This window comes from Hyperolius riggenbachi, chromosome 3 (assembly GCF_040937935.1).
Source record: "Hyperolius riggenbachi isolate aHypRig1 chromosome 3, aHypRig1.pri, whole genome shotgun sequence".
In the NCBI taxonomy this organism is placed as follows: Eukaryota; Metazoa; Chordata; class Amphibia; order Anura; family Hyperoliidae; genus Hyperolius; species Hyperolius riggenbachi.
Genome location: NC_090648.1, coordinates 183,353,260 through 183,376,754, shown reverse-complemented (window position 1 = coordinate 183,376,754; position 23,495 = coordinate 183,353,260). Strand labels below are relative to the sequence as shown.

General features: G+C 46.0%; 1 protein-coding gene and 1 long non-coding RNA gene across 4 annotated transcripts in view; one reads left to right on the top strand and one right to left on the bottom strand.

The window, feature by feature from the left end:
- LOC137563222 (uncharacterized) overlaps positions 1-8,427 on the bottom strand; it is a 31,830-nt gene extending 23,403 nt beyond the window's left edge. Inside the window, exon 1 of the long non-coding RNA XR_011030293.1 lies at positions 8,183-8,427. This is a non-coding gene — a long non-coding RNA (uncharacterized lncRNA). The remainder of the gene's footprint in view (positions 1-8,182) is intronic.
- Positions 1-23,495, top strand: part of GALK2 (galactokinase 2) — a 306,129-nt gene that overhangs the window by 216,214 nt on the left and 66,420 nt on the right. The window lies entirely within an intron of this gene.

The window sequence follows — 23,495 nt, the reverse complement described above, 5'->3', positions numbered from 1 at the left end:
GCTACACGTACCTCTCTGCTGCTGGCACTCCCCCAATCGGTATCTTCCTGTTCCCAGGCGGAGATATCAATTACTTGTCAGGAGGGCTCAATGCGCAATGAGGCAGCAGGTGAAAATATAGTCCTCTTTCACCTGCCTGCCTCTCTGACTGCCTGCACAGGACTAGGATGGTTCTTCCCAGAGGGTAGGGGAGGATGGGGGAGAATTTTTTTTTTTAATGGATTAAAGAAAACTGCAATATAGCGGCGGTGGCAGCCAGCAGCGGACATGCCCACAGAGAAGGCTCGGAGTGCCACCTCTGGTATGCATGCCATAGGCTCGCCACCGCTGCACTAGAGTGTCACATTCAGAAATGTACACTTTTAAAGCATCTCATTAAAGAGACACTGAAGCGATAAAAATATATATGATATAATGAATTGGTTGTGTACTATGAATAATTACTAGAAGATTAGCAGCAAAGAAAATATTCTCATTTTTATTTTCAGGTATATAGTGTTTTATTCTAACATTGCATCATTCTCTAATATGTGCAGATTACACAACACTCAGCATTCAAAATGATTCTTTCAGAGCAGTCTGTGAACTAATGACCTCTCCTCTGGCAGAGAAAAAGAAAATTGTTCACTAACAGTTGAGATAATGAAAGTCAGAAGACAGCCCTCTCCACGACTTTGAAAGTCGTAGAGCTTAATGGCTTTTTTGTATAGAGATAACAACTGGAGTTTCTTAACTCTTCCTGTACTGGAAACAATTAGTGATGTATCTGATCTTAATGTTTTATTTCTTAGCTGTACTACACATACAAATCATAATATCATAATTTTTTTTTTTCGCTTCAGTGTCTCTTTAAAGAAGTTGACAGTAACATAAGTCTCCTGAAAACAGCATGAAAATGTGCAAACAAAATGTATGTGTGGAATTGTTACTGTATAGAGAACTCACTCGTGGCTTTTATTTACAAAAGTGTTCCTAAGCGTAGTTACACATTAAGCATATTAGTCTTTAAATTTTCAGTTAACAAAAATGTTAATTTACGCAATGAGATTATCCTGTTTCAGGGATTCTTTAGATGCACATGTGCTTCTATGCTTTTCCCACAAGAGGGGGTTTAAGACTATATAACCTGTTGTATGTGTACCTAACCTGTTCTGTTTTCCAATCTTACTGGTCCATTTCCCTGTTCATCGCTGTCATTTCTCCAGCTGCTCTGCTATATACAAACTTGATTTATTAGTTGATCTGACAGTTGCCTTTATTCTGTACACATCTTGGCTTAGGATATGTACAGACAATAGTCTGGCAGCTGAAAACATTAGTTTGACTGTTTTTAGCTGTAAGTTTGATGTCTGTAAAGGTATCGCCTAGTCTATTGCACCCATCAAGGTGCGAGGCACAAACACTTGGCCGCGGCAAACTTTTGGGATGTTTGCTACATTTTGTATCCTGTTAGGATGCCCTCCTGACTCTTCTCTACGTACCCACTCTATAGGACGGTACGTCACTTGGCTAAGACAAACGTACACTGCCTGCCAGAGGAGTGTCATCTAGGCCACTCAGTAATGATTTGGCAATAATAGGATGTCTGCATGGACCTTTAAAGGCCATTTCCAGGAAACATTTTTTATTTTAGTTTGATTAGTCTGTAAAGGTGTTAGAATCTTTTGGGGGTTTAAATACGTAATTTGGACTATTTCCGGGGGCCGAATTACCTCTCTCTTGAGTGTGCTAACTCGTTCTCCTTTAGCAAATTTTAATTGGTGCTGAGGTATTTGGATCAAATTGTACCTCCTCTCAGGTGCCAGTGCTAAAAACCTGCCTAGTAGAAATTGGTCTCACCTGAATGTTTTTTGCTGAGGATACAAGTGATGTGATAATTTTTTTTGCCCCCTGAATAGTGCTCACTAGCAGATAAATCTCCACCAGTGTAGTCTCCATGCATCTTTTGCCTCTTTACATGGAATTTAGTGGGAATGCTAGGCTTAGCATACATAAGAGCACTTGTATAAAGATGGTCCAGATAGCCTCTCCTATTTACAGTATGGGCTTCTTTCTTCTGCCGTTCTGTCTCAACTTTAGTTTTTCAAATTGGAAAGTAGATTAGGCCATTTGACATCTCCTAATCTTTACAATAGTGTGGAGGAGGGGGACAAGAAAATTAATTTGTTCTATTAGTATCAGTCATATACTATATATATATATATATATATATATATATATATATATATATATATATATATATATATATATATATATATATATATATATATATATATATATATATATATATATATATATATATATATATATCTATATCAGAACAGAATATCCATTATTCCATCAGAATTTGTTTGATATCAAATGTAAATTACAACAAAAAACCAGCAACTAGATAAGTACAGTTTTACAGCTGTTAGAATATGGTATTTTTTTCTACTGCTTCATAGTTTGTGCTACTGTATGCTTGAGGATAAAGAGCTGTTTGACCATAAGAAGCAGATGCAGCCTGAGGTATGAGCTGAGGAAAACCAGAGACCCATGTTAACATGCTGGTAATGTAAGGTGGCAGAACTTAGTTATGTAAACATACTTCACATACCGAGGAGTCTCATGCTGTAGCTATATCAAACACAGCAACAACCACGTCTTAGTAAGGCGCCCTAAAAATGACCAAACTTCTCAAAGTTGTGAATATAAAAAGCCTATCTATAGTACATTGTGTGTGTTTTTTTTATCCCCGACAACCTAACACAATGAAGGGCATCCAAATCCTTTCCACAAACACACCATTGATGACCTTATGCTGGGGCTCACAGCTGAAGTTCCTACTGCTGCTTCCTTCCTGCTGTAAGTTGCTGGCTACATCACTGCAATGAGCTAGCTCTCTGTAGTAACACATGTTAATCACACACACTCCCTTTGTCCATCGAGTTCAACCAGAAAATAAGGTACAACATGTTAACATTTTGTCACTACTGATGACATTTTGGCATCAGTGTGGAGATTTCTGGGATGTAGTGTGAGAGGTTGTGACCCTGACTTTACACTTTCTTCCTGCTCTTTTTAATATAGGGAGGTGTGTCCTATCAATGGGAAACCCATTGGAACAGAGCAATCCCAGTGCAGATGAAAAGATAAGAGTGGTGGTCAACTGACATCTAAAGCTAGCTCCAATAAATGAATATGAAGGGGGGGGGGGGGGGACTCATCAGTGGGTTACATGGCATGGGAGTCATTTTTAACCAGTTAATGTTTCAGGGTTTTTTTTACCCCTTAAAGAGAACCTGAGATGAAAGCCATCTCAGGTTCCATACTAACCTGGGCTTCCTTAAGCCCCCTTGAGGCCGCTCAGTCCTTCACTGTGTCTCCGGGGGATCCTGTCACCCACAACAGTGCCTGAAAGCCTAGCTGAGTCCTGCTTCATCGTGCATGCAAGGCCCAGCCAGACGTGCTCCCCCTGCTCATGTCACTGGGAGCATTCTGTGCAGTAGTACTGTGCAAGCGCAGAACGCTCCCAGCCGCGGGAGCGCAATGGGGAGCGTGCCTGGCCACAAAGCGTGACTTGGCCAGGCTTTCGGCACTATTGGGGGTGACAGGAGACACAGCAAGGGATGGAGTGGCTTCAAGGAGGCTTAAAGGGACCCTGAGTGGTGTCTTAAAAAAGAAAACTGGACTTACCTGAGGCTTCCTCCAGCCCACCATCCCCCGGCATCCTGCTGGCTCCCTCTGTTGTCCCGCTGGCGGCTCTGGCAATGCGCCCCACTTATCAATGTATCTTTGTGATATGCTGAACCTGAACTCCCAAGAGACAACATACTGTATTGCATTCATGCTTCTTTCAACAGATTACCCTGTCTGACTACCTGATAATAGTGCCCCTTTTCACTGGCCCCTGTCTGACTTTAGCTACTCTTTTTCACATTTTTTCTTTCACTAAGGTTTTATTTGTTGAATATACTAATTCAAAAAACATGAATAGTAACAACAGAACATAGGTCATTCTGATCATACACATCTAATTTGCAAAGATATATAGTCCAGGGTCCACTGATCCCAATTTTAAGTGATAGTTCTCCTAAGTATCATTCATGGTATGGTAAAACTAATCAGATAACATAACGTATACCAACCTAGTAAGCACTTGCTCAAATCTTAGCCCTGCCAATTTCCAACTTAAAGCAATTACCCAAAGGGCTTAACAAATCAACACATAATAACCCCTTTTCCAATCTTTAGGTATGGTAGTGTTTGGTGGCAACAACATGGCCAGTACAACTGTTATTGAGACGTGATTTGGAAAGGAGTTGTCCCAAACATGTTTTAAGTCAAATCCAAAGTTTGTCAGCTGTCAGGAATTCCCAGAAAATATGTGCCATGGTACCCTCAGCTTGGAAGTCACTAAAACAGAGGGAGGATAGTTGTGGAGATATTGTATGCAATCGAACCGACATCGCGCAGTATACCTTACTGCTTCTGTTTTAGCTGCTTTTGACACATTAGCGGAGACCTTATGCCACTGAGGAAGTTCCATCTCTAAATTCAGTTCAGACTCCCAGTCCAACATATTTTTTGTTTGAACTTTAGTTATTGTTCCCATTATGTGAGAGTACAACAGAGAAATATAACCCTTGGGATTTGCTCAGAGAGAGACACAGGCTCTGATAGAAAGTGTAATTTGACTTAATACAAGTTGAATGCTTTAAGAAAAAAATGCCTTATTTGGTGGTATCTACAGTAATCAGTAAATGGGACCTGTTTGTTAAACGTTATGGTAGAGAAGTCCAACAATCTGTCCCCTAACCAAAACATATTTGAAAGGGTTAGGAAGTTGAGTCCCACCTAGAGATACAGTATCTAGGAACGCCAGTGGAATTTCTGGGTGTCCTATAAAGGAAAGCTGCGGGACCAGTGCTGACCTAAGTTGGAATTTAGCCTGGTACTTATGCCACATCTGAAGCAAATCTGCCACAATAATGTTCAGCTTTTTGATTTGTTTAACATATAAAGCGTTTAAAGTGGGTCTGTATATTTATAGAGTTTTACAGATAGTGTTGAATTGGACCCAGGAGATGTATAGCTCAGGTTTAAACCAGTTCATGATCTCCATAAACGTAGTGGCCAATAAGTTGGACACCTATCTTAGTAGTTGCGCTGTATAGATGGGCATTTTTAAATGGACTGGCTTCTGGTTTCATATACATTTATTCAAGGCTTTCTAAAACCTGTCAATAAATCCCTTGCTTGGGTTGAATGATCTTCCATGGTGCCTTAAATAATGCTGCCTTATACTGTTGAAAATATTTTAGAACCTTACTCTGAATAGATTCCAGGTTACCTCTACAGTCTTGTAACCTATAGACATAGCTTATAGTATTGTGTGAGCTTCCACGTAAACATTGTGTTCGTGGAATTCCCCTGTAAGAGAAATTTTGCTCTGGAAAATTTAAAGGTCTTTTCCACTTTTTCTGTCAATAATTTATCTAAAGTGAGCCGACCCTCCCAGATAGCCTCCTATGTCACAGAGTCAGACGCAGATCCATGTACATGGTATAACTGGTCTAGCTATTTGAGTCAGCTGCTGAATTCTAGCAAGCCTCTTCCTCTTACACGCAAAACTGAATCATTTTCCTCTGATGGCAGATTTATGTGGGACCCAAAGAGTACTTACGGAGAACTCCCCGTTGTTATTATGAATAAAATATTCCTCCAACATATTGTTCAGTTGTTCACACAAGTCGAATACTACAATAATAGATCTTTTAATCTCTGTGTTCTTGGTGAATATGGGAGGCCTAGGTCCTCAAACCCTCCAGAGACATTCTGATGATCAGACCAGATCAGCCTGGTTGCAATATCAGACTTCAGCCATCATCTTCTAGAGCTCTTCAGATCCTGTTATCACGGGAGTGCTTGGGTGTCCATATAGGAGAAAGAGGGTAAACAACCTTTTGGGCTGTGGATGGAGGCGGTTGCTGTAAACCCCGCTTCACCAGGATATCTGTGCCATCTGATGGGGTGGTTGAAGAGTGAGCACCCCTGTTATGAGTGACCACCAGTCTGAAAGGAAATGCCCACCGATACTTAATATACGTTTTTATTGTTTTGATTCCAGCAAGACGGTCCTGCTACCTAAAGTGGACATTTCCTGCATCAGAGAAGTTTTGACCCTGTGAAGCTCTGTCTGGAACTTACTTGACAGTTTGAAATACATCAACTCCAGACTGTCCTCAAGGTCCCGTTTAGTGAGCCCCTTGATGCAGAGTTGGTATTTGAACCCTGTGAACGTACAGGGGAAGAGGGGCCATCTTGAGAGGACATTGCTGCTCCACGTGGTCATAAGCGCGTAATCCTCCACAACCTTCTGATGCAGTGTGGTATCGGTTTATCACTTCAACTGCATTCACAAATGTGTGTGCTCTGGGATAAGTGTTTCACTCAATTGGTGTGCTATTTAGCCCTGGCAGGTGGACTCTGCAGCTCGGTCAGGCACGAACTACATCCAGACGCGTCCTTCCTCAAGCTCACTGCTCGTTCACCCCCCACGTGTTTCCCATTTTTATTGCAGGAGTCCTTATTCTATTTGCTAGAGGATATATCATGCTGCTGCCCCACTACCCCTAAATCATCATACTTAGCATTATATTAACATGTATAATTATTAGGCTGTGCTCACTCAGGGTTAGCCTCCCATACACTTTTCCCTATTTTACCAGTCACCCTGCTACCAACCTCTAGCTGTACTCCACTATCCTCTTTACTGATCCCAGACAGTGTATGTTCAGTGAGCACCAAGATCATCTCCATATTATCTATGGAGTTATTAATTTTGCTCTTTGGTCCTAGCGTCTTACTCAATAACAGGCTATTCTGTGCCCTACACCCACCGCCAGCTCACAGCCTCCAGCAATATGGTATGTTTAACTTTTGTTCTGTATGAACTTTATTGATGTGTACCACCTATTGAAGATTAAACACAACTGCCAGCAGTGCCGACTTTGTTTATCTCCTCACTTCCTCAATAACATGCACACATCCAGGGCAACAGTACACATCCTCAAATGGCTGCTCCAGGCACATATACATTGATGAAAACTGTGCCACATTGTTCAATATGAAGACCATTATTAGACATAATGAGAATTATTTTAAGATGCAGCATGTGAGATGTGACAGTAAATACTAGTCCTAGCATACCACATCTATTGCAGTTGTTTCTACTGCTTGTTTAATGCCTTCTTAATCTGGGCCACTTAAGGTGCATACACTTTGTGTTAAAGCTGGTTAAAGTGGGTGTGGTCACCTCAGTTAAGAAGTGGACGTATGTTGTATGGTGTCTCCCAAGCTTCTTTTAACCTCCCTGGCGTTTTAAATCCCCATGGCCTAAGGTTGTTTTTTTTCACCTAATTTTTTTTTTTTATCATGTAGCTAACCTAGTGCTAGCTACACGATTCCCCCCTCCCTGCTCCCTTCTCCCACCCTTCCGATCGCCGCCGGCGATCAAACCCATCAGGAAATCCCGTTCTGAACGGGATTTCCTGTAGGGTTTCCCCCATCGCCATGGCGACGAACAGAATGACGTCATCGACGTTGTGACGTCAGGGGGAGTCCCGATCCACCCCACAGCGCAGCCTGGCAGTGATTGGCCAGGCTGCGCAAGGGGTCTGCGGTGGGGGGCCTCTTTCGCGGTGGGTAGAGGCGGATCGGCGGCCGATCGGGTAAGACACGCAGCAGGTTTAAAAAAAATTATGCTTATCGGCCCACCAGAGCCTGAGCAATCCAGCCCGGCCTTACTGGACAGGGTGAGCTCGTCCGTAACGCACAGGAGGTTAAAGATCTGAAATGCTATATCTTTATGCAAGAGTAAATCCCAACCACATTGGATCTCTCCCGCAGGAAGCCACTTTGCTGTGTGCTGTGCCATTGTCCCCCCTCTCATATATAAAGCAAAATACCTGTTGCTAAAGCAGAGTGAAGTGTCTGTACAACACTTGGCTGCCATATTGTTGCCCAAGGGATCGAGTCTTGATCCCCTCCGTGACAACTAGACTTAGTTTTCTAACTATATGGAAGAAGGAGAAGGATCAGGAATGATAGGCACTGCAACGTACATTTATTCTTCAAAAAGTGAGGCACAGTCCGAATGCATAAATACAAAACAGTAGATCAGCATACATGGACATACCGGTGCTCAGAGGTGTGGCGGTGACGGTGGGTGCTGGCCACTGCTTGCCTGACGGCCGTTTCACGCTGTATCGCGCTTCTATGGAGGCTCCGTAGAAGAAGAAGAAATGTACGTTGCAGTGCCGATCATTCCTGATCCTTCTCCTTCTTCTATGTATGTACTTCCCTTGGATCAGAGCGCGCAAGTTACAACACTGTGGGTAAGGTGTGTTCTACCTGTCTAATCCCCTTCCATGCTGACTACATACTGCTGTAGTGCCAACTGCCTTCCTACCGGTTTCTCTTAGTTTTATAACTGAATTTGTTTTTTCCTGAGGTGACCACTCCCACTTATTAGCCAGCATTTTCACAGCAGCATACCTGCATATAAGAGGAACAAAAAAATGTAAAACTTTAACAGAAGAGATTGCTTACTTGGATGAGTTAAAAAAAGACAAACTAACACTATATTAAATGAAAACAAACAAACAATACTTGTGCCTGCTCACAGCAGGCAGTTAGCCCTAATGATTGGAAAAGCTCTGTAAACTATCTGAATACCTTCACTACCCTGTCTTTTCCCTTCTCTTTGCCTTCACCTTATGGTTGGAAAAAGCACAAACATTAAAATGGACTTGATTGCTGAGTCTTGATGCCTTCTGCTGCATTGTTGTCTGTTGATACTACAGCTGCCTCTGTAAGGGCTAGTTCACACAGGCACTCCATGGGTGTTAAATGCAACACTTTAAAAGCAATGTTTTTAGGGATCGAATGGGAGAGTTTAGTACAAGCTTTTGCAGGCTTTCATTAACCATTTCCGCCGCCCGGACGTGAAGCTCACGTCCGGGCGGCAGCTCTGCAGCGCTCCCGCGCTTGGGCGCGCCCCCGCATCCCCGCTGTGCCGCCCGGTAGCCCTGGGATCAGTGAAAGGGAACATGGTTCCCGATCACCGATCCCTTTCCCCCGCAGAAAAACCGAAGCGCTCACCTGTGAGGCTCCGGCTCTTCTGCCCGGAGAGATTTCCGCATCCCCCTTGTACTTCCGCTTAGAGAGAAGTACAAGGAGGGAAACAAAAAACGAAGGTGGCCATCTTGTGGCCAAATAGTAAAACTACAGCTACACATTTTTTACATTACTATTTACACAGCTAACAACATTAAAAATTAACAGTTTATGTCCCACACCATAATATTACCCAAATAAAAGTTTTAATAGTAAAAAAAAAAAATTACAATTAGAAAAAAAAAAAAGACATAAATAGTTACCTAAGGGTCTGAACTTTTAATCAGAATCAGAATCAGAATCAGAATCAGAATCTTTATTTTCGCCAAGCACGACTGGGTCGTGCCCGGAATTGGTTTTGGCACGTACAGGATGCAAGTAGTATAGGGCACACAGAATACATCAGAAGGATCAACAACACTATATCACACATTTACATACAGAGAAAGCAGGATAGGGCACACAGAAAACATCAGAAGGATCGACAGCACTATATCACACATTACATACAGAGAAAGCATACAATCGAAAAAAACGCGCAATTCTTCTATAATCACAAAATCACGTTATAGTGGGGAGTGCGTGGAGAGAGTTCAGTGAGTTCACAGCTGAGGGGAAGAAGCTGTTTCTGTGTCTGGTGGTCCTGGCGTAGATGGACCGATACCTCCGGCCCAAAGGGAGCTGGCTGAATAACCGGTTTCCTGGGTGTAAGGGGTCATTTGCAATCCTCAAAGCTCTGGAGCGCAGCCTTGAGTGGTAGAGGAGGTCCAGAGCAGGTAGCGGTTTACCGATGATTCTCTCTGCTGATCTGATGACTCTCTGTAATTTGTGTCTGTCGCTAGCGGAGGAGCTGGCATACCAGACTAGGATGGAAGAGCAGAGGACAGATTCAATCGTAGCGGAGTAGAAGTTGGTCAGAAGTTTTGGGGACATACCGAACTTCTTCAGTTGGCGGAGAAAGAATAACCTCTGCTGGGCTTTCCTCTGGGTGGTGGAGGTGTTTGCCTTCCATTTCAGGTCGTTGGAGATGATTGTGCCCAGAAGTCGTACACAGGGAACTCTTTCAACTTCTTTGTCATCAATACGGATTGGAGGAGGGGGGTTGGCGTGCTTCCTAAAATCAACAATCATCTCAACAGTCTTTGCCGTGTTTAGGACCAGCCCGTTCTCCCTGCACCATTGGCAGATGCTCTCAACCTGGTGGCGGTACGCTTCCTCATCATTTTTGGTGATGAGGCCGACGATGGTGGTGTCGTCAGCAAATTTGATCACTTTGACGGATTCCGCTGTGGATCTGCAGGCGTTCGTATACAGGGAGAACAGGAATGGCGACAGGACACACCCTTGAGGTGCTCCTGTATTTGTAATCCGAGGTTGAGAGGAGATGGTGCCTAGCTTAACGGCCTGGGATCTGTTGGTGAGGAAGTCCATGATCCACAGGCGCAGAGTGGGGTGGACCCCAAGTGTGGCAAGGTTCTCCTGAAGTATTTTGGGGCTGATGGTATTGAACGCTGAGCTGAAGTCCAGAAGGAGGATCCTGGCGTACGTGCCGGGTTTGTCCAGGTGTTCATGGATAAGCTCCAGGCAGATATTGATGGCGTCGTCGGTGGACCTGTTTGCTCTGTATGCGAACTGGTGCTGATCCAGCAGGGCCTCAGTGGCGAGCTTGAGGAGGGGGAGCACCATACTTTCAAGAACCTTCATGATGACTGATGTAAGTGCCACGGGCCTGAAGTTGTTAAGGTCGGCGACGCCCTGCTTTTTGGGGACAGGGATGATGGTGGACCTCTTAAAGCAAGCGGGGACTTTACCGCTCCGAAGGGACTTGTTGAAGATAGAGGAAAGAATGGGAGCGAGCTGTCGAGCGCCGGTTTTCAGGCAGGCTGGTGACACACCGTCCGGGCCAGAGGCTTTCCTGACATTTAGCCTTAACAAGTGATGCAGAACATCAGCCTCGTTCACCGGTGGAGGGGGCGAGTTTGTTCTCAGGGTCTCAGAGGCAGGGAGGGGTGGAGGTCCTCGTGGCTCTGGGGGAGTCTGGTTCTCAAATCTACAGTAAAATTCGCTGAGATTCTCGGCGAGCACAGCGCTCGGTGTTGCATGCTGCGGGGGGGGCTTATAGTTAGTGGCGGCCTTGAGCCCTTTCCACACAGCTCGTGAGTCGTTAGAGGAGAGGTTCTGTTCCAGTTTATCTGCATAGCTCTTCTTGGCAGCTTTCAGTTCTCTGTTCAGGTCATTCCTTGCCCTTCTGTATTCATCACGGTTGCCTGACTTGTGCGCGTCCTCCTTGCTTCTGCGCAGTTTCCGTAGTTTTTTTGAGAACCACGGTTTGTCGTTAGGGTAGAGTTTAAAGGTTTTCGTTGGAATACAGTGATTCTCACAGAAGTTAATGTATGAGGTAACATTTTCTGCCCATTCGTCCAAGTTTGGCGATTCCAGGGTCTGCCAGTCTGTGCAGTCGAAGCAGGCCTGAAGTTGTAGCTTAGCTTCACTTGACCACACTTTGGAGGATTTAAGGACCGGTTTCGAAGTCTCCAGGCGTCTCCTGTAGGTTGGTAACAGGTGTATGAGGCAGTGGTCCGATGAACCTAGTGCTGCCCAAGGGGTGGCTTTGTATGCCCCCTTCAAGACCGTGTAGCAGTGGTCCAGTGTGTTGGCATTCCTGGTGGGGCAGGTGACATGCTGATGAAATCGGGGTAGCTCCTGGCGGAAGTTGGCCTTGTTGAAATCACCCATGACGATGAACAGTGAGTCAGGGAGGGCCGTCTCCCACTGCGTGACAGTGTCGCTGAGTTCGCACAGGGCATTTTTTACCTCAGCATCAGGTGGGATATACACACCAACGAGAACAAAGGAGGAGAACTCCCTGGGTGAGTATGCCGGCCTGCAATTTACCAGAAGGAGCTCCAGCTCTGGTGTGCATTTTTTGGCAAGTACGGAGGAGTTGGAGCACCAAGCAGAGCTAATGTAAAAACAGATGCCTCCCCCTTTCTTTTTCCCCGAGAGGGTGCTGTCACGGTCTGCCCGGATAAGGCTGAAGCCTGGGAGATGTAGTGCGCTATCAGGGATGTTGTCATGGAGCCATGTTTCCGTAAAGCAAAGAATTGGGGTGTTGTTGCCAAGTTCACGCTTGTCACCGAGGAGTCTCAGTTCGTCCAACTTGTTTGGGAGGGAGCGGACATTTGCGAGGAGGGCTGCCGGGACGGCTGACCGCAGGCCTTTCCTCTTCAGTCTCACCCGAGCGCCTGCTCTGCAGCCTCTGTGCCGCCGGCTTGCGCGGGGTTCTGGCTCGGGGGCAGTGATTTCCTGGACGTGGCTCCATACGGAGTCGGGCAGGAATCTGTCCTCAGGATGTAGGGCTGCAGCATGTTCCCATGTGAGGAGCTGTGCCCTAGAGTAGGTGGTACGTGGGGGGTGCCTCGTGGGATGCATGCCGGCTCAGTGGGAGTCTACAAAGTAGCAGTACAATACCGTGTCTAGCAGCGAAAACATACATGCCTCGAATTGCGACAGTCTATTTCAAGCAGTACAGCACATGTTAAAAAATTAGCGCAACACAGACCGTTCCCAGCAGTACAACCTTCCCAGCAGTTCAACCCAGGTATATACAGTGGTGCGATACAGGTTATACAGTAGACACAGACCAACTCAGTAGGCAGACCAATATGGCAGCGCAGTACAGTCCATCATATAGCAGTGCAACACAGATGAAAATAAAGTGCAGTACAGTCCATCCCTCAGCGGTGCAGCACAGATGTGTATGGCAGTGTGAAAAAGTCTATCGTTTAGCAGTGTGTCACAGATGGATGTAGCAGTTCAGTACAGACCAACATTTAGCAACAGCATAGAAGTCATAGCGGGCTGGGTGCATAGGCAGAAATAACAGGCTCTAGTGTGCAGCAGTATAGGACAGTACAGCGGCAGTGCCAGAGACAAGGGGGGTGCCAGTGCAAGGGTCATGAAGAGTGGAAGCATCACAGGTCAAAAAAAAGCACCCAAGTCTCACCTGGCATGGAGGGAGGGCCAGAGTGGTGGGCCCCAGCGAGGTGGCATCCGGATCCAGAGCCCATGCGTGCGTGCTGTAGCTGCTGAGTGGAGAGGCTGTGGCTGGGTGGCGAGGCTGCAGCTGTATGGAGAGGCTACTGGGTGGCGGGGATCCAGCGGCAAGCAGTGAGGAGCGGTGACTGATCGGCAGCAGCGTGAGGTGTCGGCTCTTTCGTCGGAGTCAGCGGCGGGTTCCTTCAAAGTGCAGTGGCAGTGGATTGATCGGGCTGCCCTGAGAGTAGGTCCCCACGTGGTCCCCTCATGGGTGGCCGTGCGGGCGCGCGGCCGAAGAAGTAGCTACCGCTACTGAGGAGGGCTTCTGGCTGGATCTGGCTGGATCTCCGGAGTGCGGGGAGCAGCAGCTCTCCGTTTGTCCACAGCTTGTGGTGGCGGCAAGGCTGTCCGGGTGTCCGGGTGAGGAGGAGTGATAGCAGGCTGCGAGCCTGCAGGCCTGGTGTGCCTGCAGGCCAAATGTGCATTTGAAGGGGGTATACTACAAACATTTTTAAAATTATAAGCTTGTAAATAGTGATGGACGCAAAACGGAAACGATGCACCTTTATTTACAAATAAAATATTGGCGCCATACATTGTGATAGGGACAAAATTTAAATGGTATAATAATCGAGACATACGGGCAAATAAAATACATAGGTTTTAATTATGGTAGCGTGGATTATTTTAAAGCTATAATGGCCGAAAACTGAGAAATAATGAATTTTTTCCATTTTCTTCTTATTAATCTTGTTAAAATGCATTTACGGTGAAGTGGCTCTTAGCAAAATGTACCACCCACAGAAAGCCTAATTAGTGGCGGAAAAAACAAGATATAGATCAATAAATTGTGATAAGTAGTGATAAAGTTATTAGCGAATGAATGGGAGGTGAAAATTGCTCTGATGCATAAGGCGAAAAATCCCCGCGGGCTGAAATGGTTAAAGGGAAGGTTCAGGGAGGGAGGTAAAAAATAAAAATGAATATCCACTTACCTGGGGCTTCCTCCAGCCCGTGTCAGGCAGGAAGTGCCCTCGCCTGCGCAGTACAGCCCGGCGGACGTCCGATGACGTCATCGCGCCCGCGTGGAACGCAGAAGTGCCGGGCCTTGGAGCGCAGAAGAGCCCGACCTGGCAGCCGGCCTGGCCAGGTCGGGTCGGCCACCGGACACCACCGGGAGCCTGCGGAGCGGCGGCGAGGGCACCTCCTGCCTGCCACGGGCTGGAGGAAGCCCCAGGTAAGTGGATATTGATTTTTATTTTTTTACCCCCCTCCCTGAACCTTCCCTTTAAAAACTTGTCTGTAGATCCCAACATTTCATCTTTTCTCAAAAGCAACATGCAGCTTCTAAAAGTAATTTGCTGCTGCTGACGTGTTTGAATGACAGCAAAAGCCACTGAAAGCCAACAAAAGCCCATAAAATCCCAGCCCTTTCCCTTGACTTCCTGCAAAAGCCCAGAAAACGCAATGCTCTCAAACTCTATGCACTCTATGCACTGAAAGCCATTAAAAGCCTTCAAAATACATTAAAAGCTCAGCTGTTAAATGCTGGGGTTCTTGAAAAAAAAATGATAGCGTTTGAACGAGAGGCTGAGCAGAAGCTCGGCAGAAACCCATGTGAACCAGCCCTTAAGAGGACTTATCACAGTGTGGCCATGTCAGGCCCTTGTAAAAGATGAACAAAAACAAATATGATGTAAAAAATCATATTACTTTCATAAGATCGCACTTGATAAGGCACTTACACACCTGTAGGTAAATTACCAGTGCATTTCTATAAATGTATGATTTGCTAAACACTGAATAACAGCATGGGTGGTACAGTGGTGTAGTGCAGGGCTTTTCAACCCTGTCCTCAAGTACCACCAACAGTGCATGTTTTGTGGAAATCCAGAGGTAGTTAATCAGCTCTGCTGAGACACTAATTACCTCACCTGTGAATGTTTGTGGTTTTCTGCAAAACATGCACTGTTGGTACTTGAGGACAGGGTTGAAAAGCCCTGGTGTAGTGGATAGCACTCTCACCTTGCCCTGCTGGGTCCTGGTTTGAATTCCTGGCAGGGCATTATTTGAGGTTGTATGTTCTCTCTGTGTCTGTGTGGGCTTCCCCCAGGTTTTTACAAGACAATCTACTTTAAGGGCCAGTTCAAGTAATAATTGGGCCCTAGGGCAAAATTAGCCTGGCGGCCCCCCAACAGACACCCCCCGACCAAAAAGCGCCATTAGAGGCCCTTTGTTGCAGCCAAATATCCCTCCTGGGCCCCTGAGCTAGCTACTGACCCTCCCCCAATCACTTCCCAACTTAACAGACTCTGCAGAGGCCCTGGGGAGTAACAGTTAAGATGGGGGAGGGACACTTTGGGGGCCCCAACTGGCTCTGGGGCCCTGGGGCAATTGCCCATTTTTTCCTATGGTAGCTCTGGCCCTGTCTACTTTGTACATCACTGTAGAAGATGTCAGTGCTATATAAATACTAAATAATAATAACAGTTCAGAACATAACTGGTCCCGCACACGATGTCTGGAGTTTCAAAAAATACTTTGTATGTAATAGTTTGGACCCTCAGCTGGAATATTTAAAATCACAGTGAACACATTTGGCAAATCAATGAATAAGTCATACAATTGCACATACCTGCAATGTGAAATACTGGCATTACGTCTAGGCTCTCTTAGATTTGTTTTAACAGCAGATGCCTTCAGTTGAATAATCCATTGCTTTATGCAAATTTTAGCTGTTCTGTATTACGCCTCTTTTACACAAAAAGCTGAAGGAGTTGAATCCACCACCTGCCACTCCAGTGCACTGGCTAGGCGCTCGGGTAGGGTATTGAAGAGTTATATCACATTGAGTGACATCTGAGCGCAGCCATGGTATCACTGAGATCCGCATGATGTGGTTTCTTGTTGCCCGGTTACTGCATGGCATGTAATGCACAGGATGTGTGGAGTTACAAACACTGCGTTTAATTGCAACTGGAAGGGGCTTGGTGGTCAGCAGATGGGAGGCTGAACTGCCTAACAAGCACACCGTTCAGCCTCTCATGAAAAATAAGTCTTATAATGTTCCACCAGTGAGGGTTGAAAAGTTTTGCCAACCAATAGCAGAGAGTTTTGAATAAACACAGACCAGATTTAAATATTCACTGATGTTCTACAGCAGATTATTAATAAGTTACTACAATAATAATAATAACATTTGAATAACACTTTTTCTCCTGTCGGACTCATGTACTTGGGTAAATAATGCACCTGCATGTCCACCAACTGTGGTGTTCTACCATTGGCTCTGCATGTCCACCAACTGTGGGGTTCTACCAGTGGCTGACAGTATTGCCCGATTGACATCTGCGTTTTTTTGCTGAGCCAGCCATACGGATCCAGCCATCAGGATCAGGTAAAACCTGTCAGTTTTTACAGCCAGTGTGTTTTCCGTTCCGCTGAGCAAAACGATACGGAAAATTGGGTCCTGATGCATTTTTTTTGTCTGTTCAGCGGAACGGACAACGGAACAGTATGGCCGGTTCCTTTGGCAAAAGCTAATGTGAACCGAGCCTTATCCAGCAGCATTGTGCTTGCCTACCTGCTGCCTGAATATGATTAGTGTGTGCATAAGGTAAATGGCAACACATAAAGCATCCAGCTGAGTTGTGTATAGTAGCGTTAAAGTGGATCCGAGATGAACTTTTACTCATTGCATAATTGTGTTCCTTTCCTATTGTTTATAGGGCATTCCTCAAGCCAAATACTTTTTGGTTTTTGTCTTAATACTCTAATTCCCTATAAACTAAACAAGCCCCGCCCACAGTTTTTCAGAGAGCCTTGGCAGTAGCAAGGGCTCATGGGAGCTCAGTCTGAGCAGGAGGAGGGGGAGATATTACTAGCCAGAGATTTCAGAGGCAGAGGGGAGGAGGGAGGAGGGGGGATAGGTTTTTTTCACAGGCTGAATGCTGATGGTGCAGATAAGCTTGCCTGTGTGTAATGTTTACAAACAACATGGCTGCTGTCACTGTATCACAGGAAGAAATAATCATATTCTATTAAAGCTGTTTGCATCTAGATTTGCTGTTTAAACTATCTAAACTTTACATAAGATATATATAGACAAGTTACTTGTTATAGTTAGTTTTTCATCTCGGATCCGCTTTAACTACACAATTCATTCTGCAATGAATACACCTCTGCACCCAGTACACCTCTGCAACTTTGGTTGCCCAAAATAATTGTTCATGATTGTTTTAGGTGACACATTTCCATACAAAGTCACTACTCAGATCTCTGCCAAGCAGTCTGTTCTGGCCTATGGAAAGGGGAACAGTGAGCAGGAGAGCTACAGTGAGGGCGCAGCAGTCAGGCATGGTTTTTCAGCACACCATATCAGGAACGACCAGTCTGTGGATTTCAGGGGAAACATGAACCACTTTGGAAAGGCACTCAAAATGATCACAATCATTTCGGATGATGACAGCTGTAGGGTGTAAGGGTGTATGACTTGTGCTGCACAAGCAGTTTTAATTGCTTGAGCTAAAAACATTTAATTCCTTGTAGACATTTGCAACACAGAAGTGAAGTGGGGAACATGGCGTTAATGTGGACTTGAACTCTTGCACAGGACAGAAGGAAAACCGAGATAAATGCACCCTGTATGTATTTAGATAGTTTAGCCTGTCTTATCCCCCCTCATCTGTGACTAATCACCACTGTAATTTGATCACCTCAGCTGTGTCAGCTCAGGAATCTCCTCTGCCACGGCAGAGCAGCTAATTTGTAAACACAGGATGTTAACAATATGTCTGCTTCCATGAAACCAGGAAGTTGACACTGCAGATTTATTTTCAGGATTTGTATCAGCTGTATCAAATAAACGTTTTTCTTGAAAGGTCATTATGTTGCTGCGTATCTTTTAGAGCAGAGAGTAAGTTCTGAGTTCAGGTCCGCTTTAAACCTTGTGATCTCGAGTGATTAATCTCACTCCTGTTGTCCAAGCCTTATTCGCCTGCGAACATTCCCATTCATTATAGAGCACAATGTGTTCAGCACACTGCTGTGAGCTAACTGGAAATAAATAATTATCAATCGATACTGCATGCGCCAACTTTTTTCATGCTCCCTGAAATTTTGTCTACCTCAAGCTCTAGTCTGCCCTCAAAAAAGATTTTTCATCAAGATTGGGATTCACTGACTTTAAACCACGTCGTACTATAACACGCAGATTTTCTTTCTTTTAATCAAGGCCAGCCACTTAGCTTTGGATATCTTGAGCATGCTGCTTTGTAAAGATTACAAAAGATTTTCTGATCTTCTGGTTGCTGTTAAAGAACCATTGCCTTTGCCAATACATAACGTGCCGAGCTGAGAGAACCATAAAGTTTTTTAAGGTAATCTGGCCAGCACAGAATTGTTTTACCAAAGGGTGGTCTAGGAATCAGTCACAGTCATTGGCAGAGCTTTCACAATGAAATTGAAAACAGACGTGTTTGTCCTTCATTCTTTGGGTTACTACTGTTCAATGGTGATTTACAAGAGTGTGTGAGCTATGGAAATCTCTCACGCAAGTCCGCATACATCTTAAATGAATACACATTTTCAAATCTACATTTTTTTTTTCTCATAACACATCATAACTGAAAGCCTAGTTAAGCAGCCTTGAGCCTTAAACTAAAGCCACCAGATTACATTAGTCTCGAGGGCCTCAGATAATTCTCTGATACGGCAGATCGTGTGCCGTAAAATAGAGTGAGGTAAGTAATAGTTCTGATGAAGCTGTCAAGAGAAATCCGCACATGTTTAACGAAGCAGTCAGTGCACAGAGTAATGATGATTTGCAAAGTGCAGAATCCATGGCAGCCTTTCAAATAACACCCCATTGGATTATCATGAGTAACAGATGTATTCTGATTGGTTGCCATGGGTGATGGCCACTGCTTGTCACACACTGCATTTTGCTTTGCTGCGCTGATATGCTAGTGTGCACAGTATTGTAAGCTGGTCGTGTTGAAGAGTATGGAGAGCAGTGTAGCAATCACCAGCTACAGAACAGATGCTTGCAGGAAAAAATGCTGAAGGGGTGCAGGCATGACACATCCTCCACTTAAAACACGATAAGAAAACATTTTCACTCTCCAGGATGTGATTTAAAAAAAAAAAAAAAGGATTAGGGCAGTGATGAAAATCTGTGTTTTCTTCAAACAAATAGCAGTGCTGAGGAATTAAACAAAAGAAAAAACATTTTTCTACACACTGTAGGTCTGTGGTTAAAGTGAATACCGCATATTTTCACTGCATTTTCACTGCTATAACATCCTTCCTCCTTTAATAAATCACCCCTTCCTCCACCCCATACCGCTGTTTTAGAACAAGCACCTAGGTTCAGCACTGGTTCTGTATTGGGATTGAGTGCTTCTGTCAATTAGAATGCCCAACCACACAAAGTGCCTGCACTGGACCTGCTAACTCAGCACCAAAGTGCCTGCACTGGACCTGATAACTCAGCACCAAAGTGCCGGCACTGGACCTGCTAACTCAGCACCAAGGTGCCTGCACAAGACCTGCTAACTCAGCACCAAGGTGCCTGCACTTGACCTGATAACGCCGCACGAAGGTGCCTGCACAAGACCTGCTAACTCAGCACCAAAGTGCCTGTACTGGACCTGCTAACTCAGCACCAAAGTGCCTGTACTGGACCTGCTACTTTGCGAAAGCATCTGGCACCAAGCTTGCACAGCCTAGTTGGTTTCAGTGCTAGCTTTTGGTGATCTTTGTAGTAGTTATTTCATTGCTGGATTTCTTTATTAGCTGAGTATTTGGGGGCTCTTTTTACTTTTGGTGGTGGTAGTGGAGGGGGAGGCTAGGGATAGAGGCCAGGAAGTAGCCTGCAAAGCCATAGGGAATAGATGTTGATTGGCAATTGGAATATATGTTGGCAAGAGGGAATAGATGTTGATTGTTTCTAAGGTGACAATATGTTGTCAAACTTTTTTACAGTTTGACATTTTAGTATATCTAAACTCTGATATACTAAACATTTGGGTATAGTGAACTAAATGTCCAGGTCCCTACCATGCACTTTTATAAGTATATGGGAGGAATGCCTAGCTATAGTGGAAAGTGGGCAGGCACATGTGTTATAGTCAGTCAGAGACCCATGAGCTGTGGTCGGTGACGGGGCTGGCAGCCACTTGTAGCCTGCTCGCTAACTGCACAATACTCTGGGCCTGCATGGATTACCTCAAAAGCACCAGCCATTGAAACCTAAGCTTCCTGTGCAAGCTGCTGCCTGATAACTGAAGGAATTGCCTATCATCTTGCTTGTGCATGGCTGCACTGCTACAGTATTATTCAAGCTGCACAGAAATGTGGATAGTCCAAAAAAATTGGTCAGCACCTCCACAAATAAGCTCTTTTAGATTAAAACATAGCTCTTTTATTCAAAAAAGTTTAAAATCCATGAAAGCAGATGGACATCATATGGGGCTGAGTTCCAGCGACAGCCCGCTGTTTCAGACCTCTCAGCCTTTCTTCAGGCTGGACAGTCCCACAATGAATCATATTCACCACAAACCATCTTTTATACCCGTCTCCCACCCCACAGACCAATCAAATGAGGCCATGTCGTGGAGGACCTGATGGAAGACTGTCAGGGTTTTGAATGGACCAATGGGGTCATGGAGTATCGATCCACCGTGCAGAAAACAGTACGCACCAGTGAGATCCCTCCACCCTAAAGTAGTGCCACAATGCTATGCTCCTCTCAGTGCTCAAAACGCACCTAATTACATCGGTGCTGAGCTCATAAAGTCATTGCCACACTGACACTTTTAATAGGGCCAACAATTCCCCACTGATCCATAAAAGTAAATTTCTCGTATAAAAAAAATAACTAACCAATCCCTACCTGTCCGCAGTCCCAAGAGGTGTGGCCCTGAGGTGCCAGGCCAATCACAGCAGTTACACTGAGCCGCACCTACTCAGCTATACAGACGACAGCAGAAGGCGGAGTCCCACAACACCGGCGCCGGACAGTGCCAGGACTATATCAGAATCAGAATCAGAATTTATTATCGCCAAGTACAACGGTGGATTGTACCCGGAATTGGTTTTGGCACATACAGGGTCGTTGGTGAAGAGACAAGAAATAGCATACAGTTAAGCATGGCACATACATAGACATGGGACAAGCATACATAGGACAATTAAGCAGAGTGCAGCATCACATGCAGTCAAGCATGGGTCATACGTATAAACAATAAAAGCAAAAAATAAAAAGCAGTGCAGAGCATTACAGCATACACGTACAGTTAACATAATACAAAACATAGCAAAGCATACATTGATAGCAGGAACAGAAAAGAGTGGGACTGGAGGAGCAGCCTGAGAGCTGATATGAGCGCTGCCATTTTCGGCACTGGGCGCTACACAGCGACACGCTCCCAACAAGACAGGTGCTCCGATTTGTCCACGAAAGTAGAGAGAAAAAAACTGAGAAAGCTGGGGGGCATCATGATGGAGGCAGACAGCAGAGTTCACTCGGACCAGGTTGCCCAAGGAGAAGCGGTCCCGATTTTGAGTCCGCCCGGCTGGGCAATGAGGGCGCAGATACAGTGGGGGCCCTGTGGGGCCAGGGTGCACCCGGGGGCACCCCTGGGTGGTGGGGTGGTCGGCTGGGCAGCAGTGGTGGACAGGCCAGGGAGGTCTACCTTTGGTGGTGGCAGGACACAGATGCCCAGATGCTTGGCGGCAGCCAGCTCCACTGTGAGGGGAGCAGCACCATCTCCATCACCCCAGGTGTGACCAGGGGGGTCTGGTGATTCCAGCCTGAGGTGTTTCAGGGGACCCTGGGGGCGATGCCGGCCTGGGGTGCTTCAGATGGAGGCATGCTGCGAGGCACACTGGCAGCCTGAAGGGCCTGGAGAAGAGGAGCTCCACGTGGGTGGCCGAGCAGGCTGGAGGCCGGTGGTGGAGATCGGAGGAGGCCAGCCGATGGTGAAGCCCAGCTGCTGCGGTCAGGCTGATGGCAGAGCAGGGTGCAGCAGGCAGCCGAAGCACCATCCGGAAGAGCGGTGGTATTCCTCTTCTGTGGGAGCGCTGCAGGCGGCGGCATCAGCGATGGTACAGCTCCGTTTCTGCGACGGAGATCAGGCCACGTGCTCCGCTCTGGCGTCCTGGGCACCCTGGCAACGGGCGCAGCCTGGCGGACCACGTGGGAGGGCCGGTGAAGCGATGGACTGAGGCGGATGTCTGGTCCGGGGATGGGGCGATGGTGAGGCCGGCCGGATAAGTCCTTATCAGCGGTAGGACACTGCGCCGCCGGTGCATCACTCCAGCGCAGCTACGGAGGCAGCACAAACAGTGAGCAATGCTCGGCCGCATGTGCTTTTCCTGCCCCTCCGGCTGCGATAGCCCCTACCGGGACCCGAAACCTCTGCCTCCTCGCTCTGCTTGGCAGTCTGCGATGCCCGCCCGCTCCCCAGATAGATAGGGGAGATCGGGTGGTGCAGCAACGGTGGATTACAGAAGAAATAGGAAAAAAGTCCGGAGCCCTGTGGCCGTGGCGTCCGAGTCCGGCGCCATCTTAGATACATATACATATGCCGCTCTGCGTTCCAAGTGCAGAGCGGAAGACTCAGTATCCACTTCCTGGCCCCCGCTCTGCGTTTCAAGTGCAGAGCGGAAGGCTCAGTGATAACATCCTGGCACTACCGCCAACCAATAGCGGACACCGCCTGTGCTGACATCACCATGGGGGACGGAACAGGTGACGCCGACCAATCAGAGCCGGCAACGTCCTTCCGTCACCGCCCATCTAGCTGAGCAGAAACAAAAATACATGTGTGCAGGTCTGTGAACACACCGCAATCAAGTCTAAGCACATAGACACCACACATATAGCAAAGATAAGTGTACACCATGAATAAACATGCGCACACCTACATCATTAGTCTAGATTACACCTAACAAAGGCATACATAGGTGAAGACTGGGACCTGCAAACAAAAATAGGGAGAGGAAATAAAGAAAAATATACAACCTCACCAGTCTCCAGGTCCACCAAAGCACACCCCCATGACCTGCAAGGAAAAGAAACAGATTATCACATATAAATACATAAAAACTTTAAAGAGCATTCTAAAGTGTACAGAGAAACTATGACATCTAAACGAATCCCACAATAAATACATAGATCAAATCTATCAGGACACATGAACCCATGATACCACTGGCCTCAATTTCCCAACACACTAACCTAACACAAAACTCAGATCATATTCCTTGTTTAGTCCTCCTGGACCATAGGT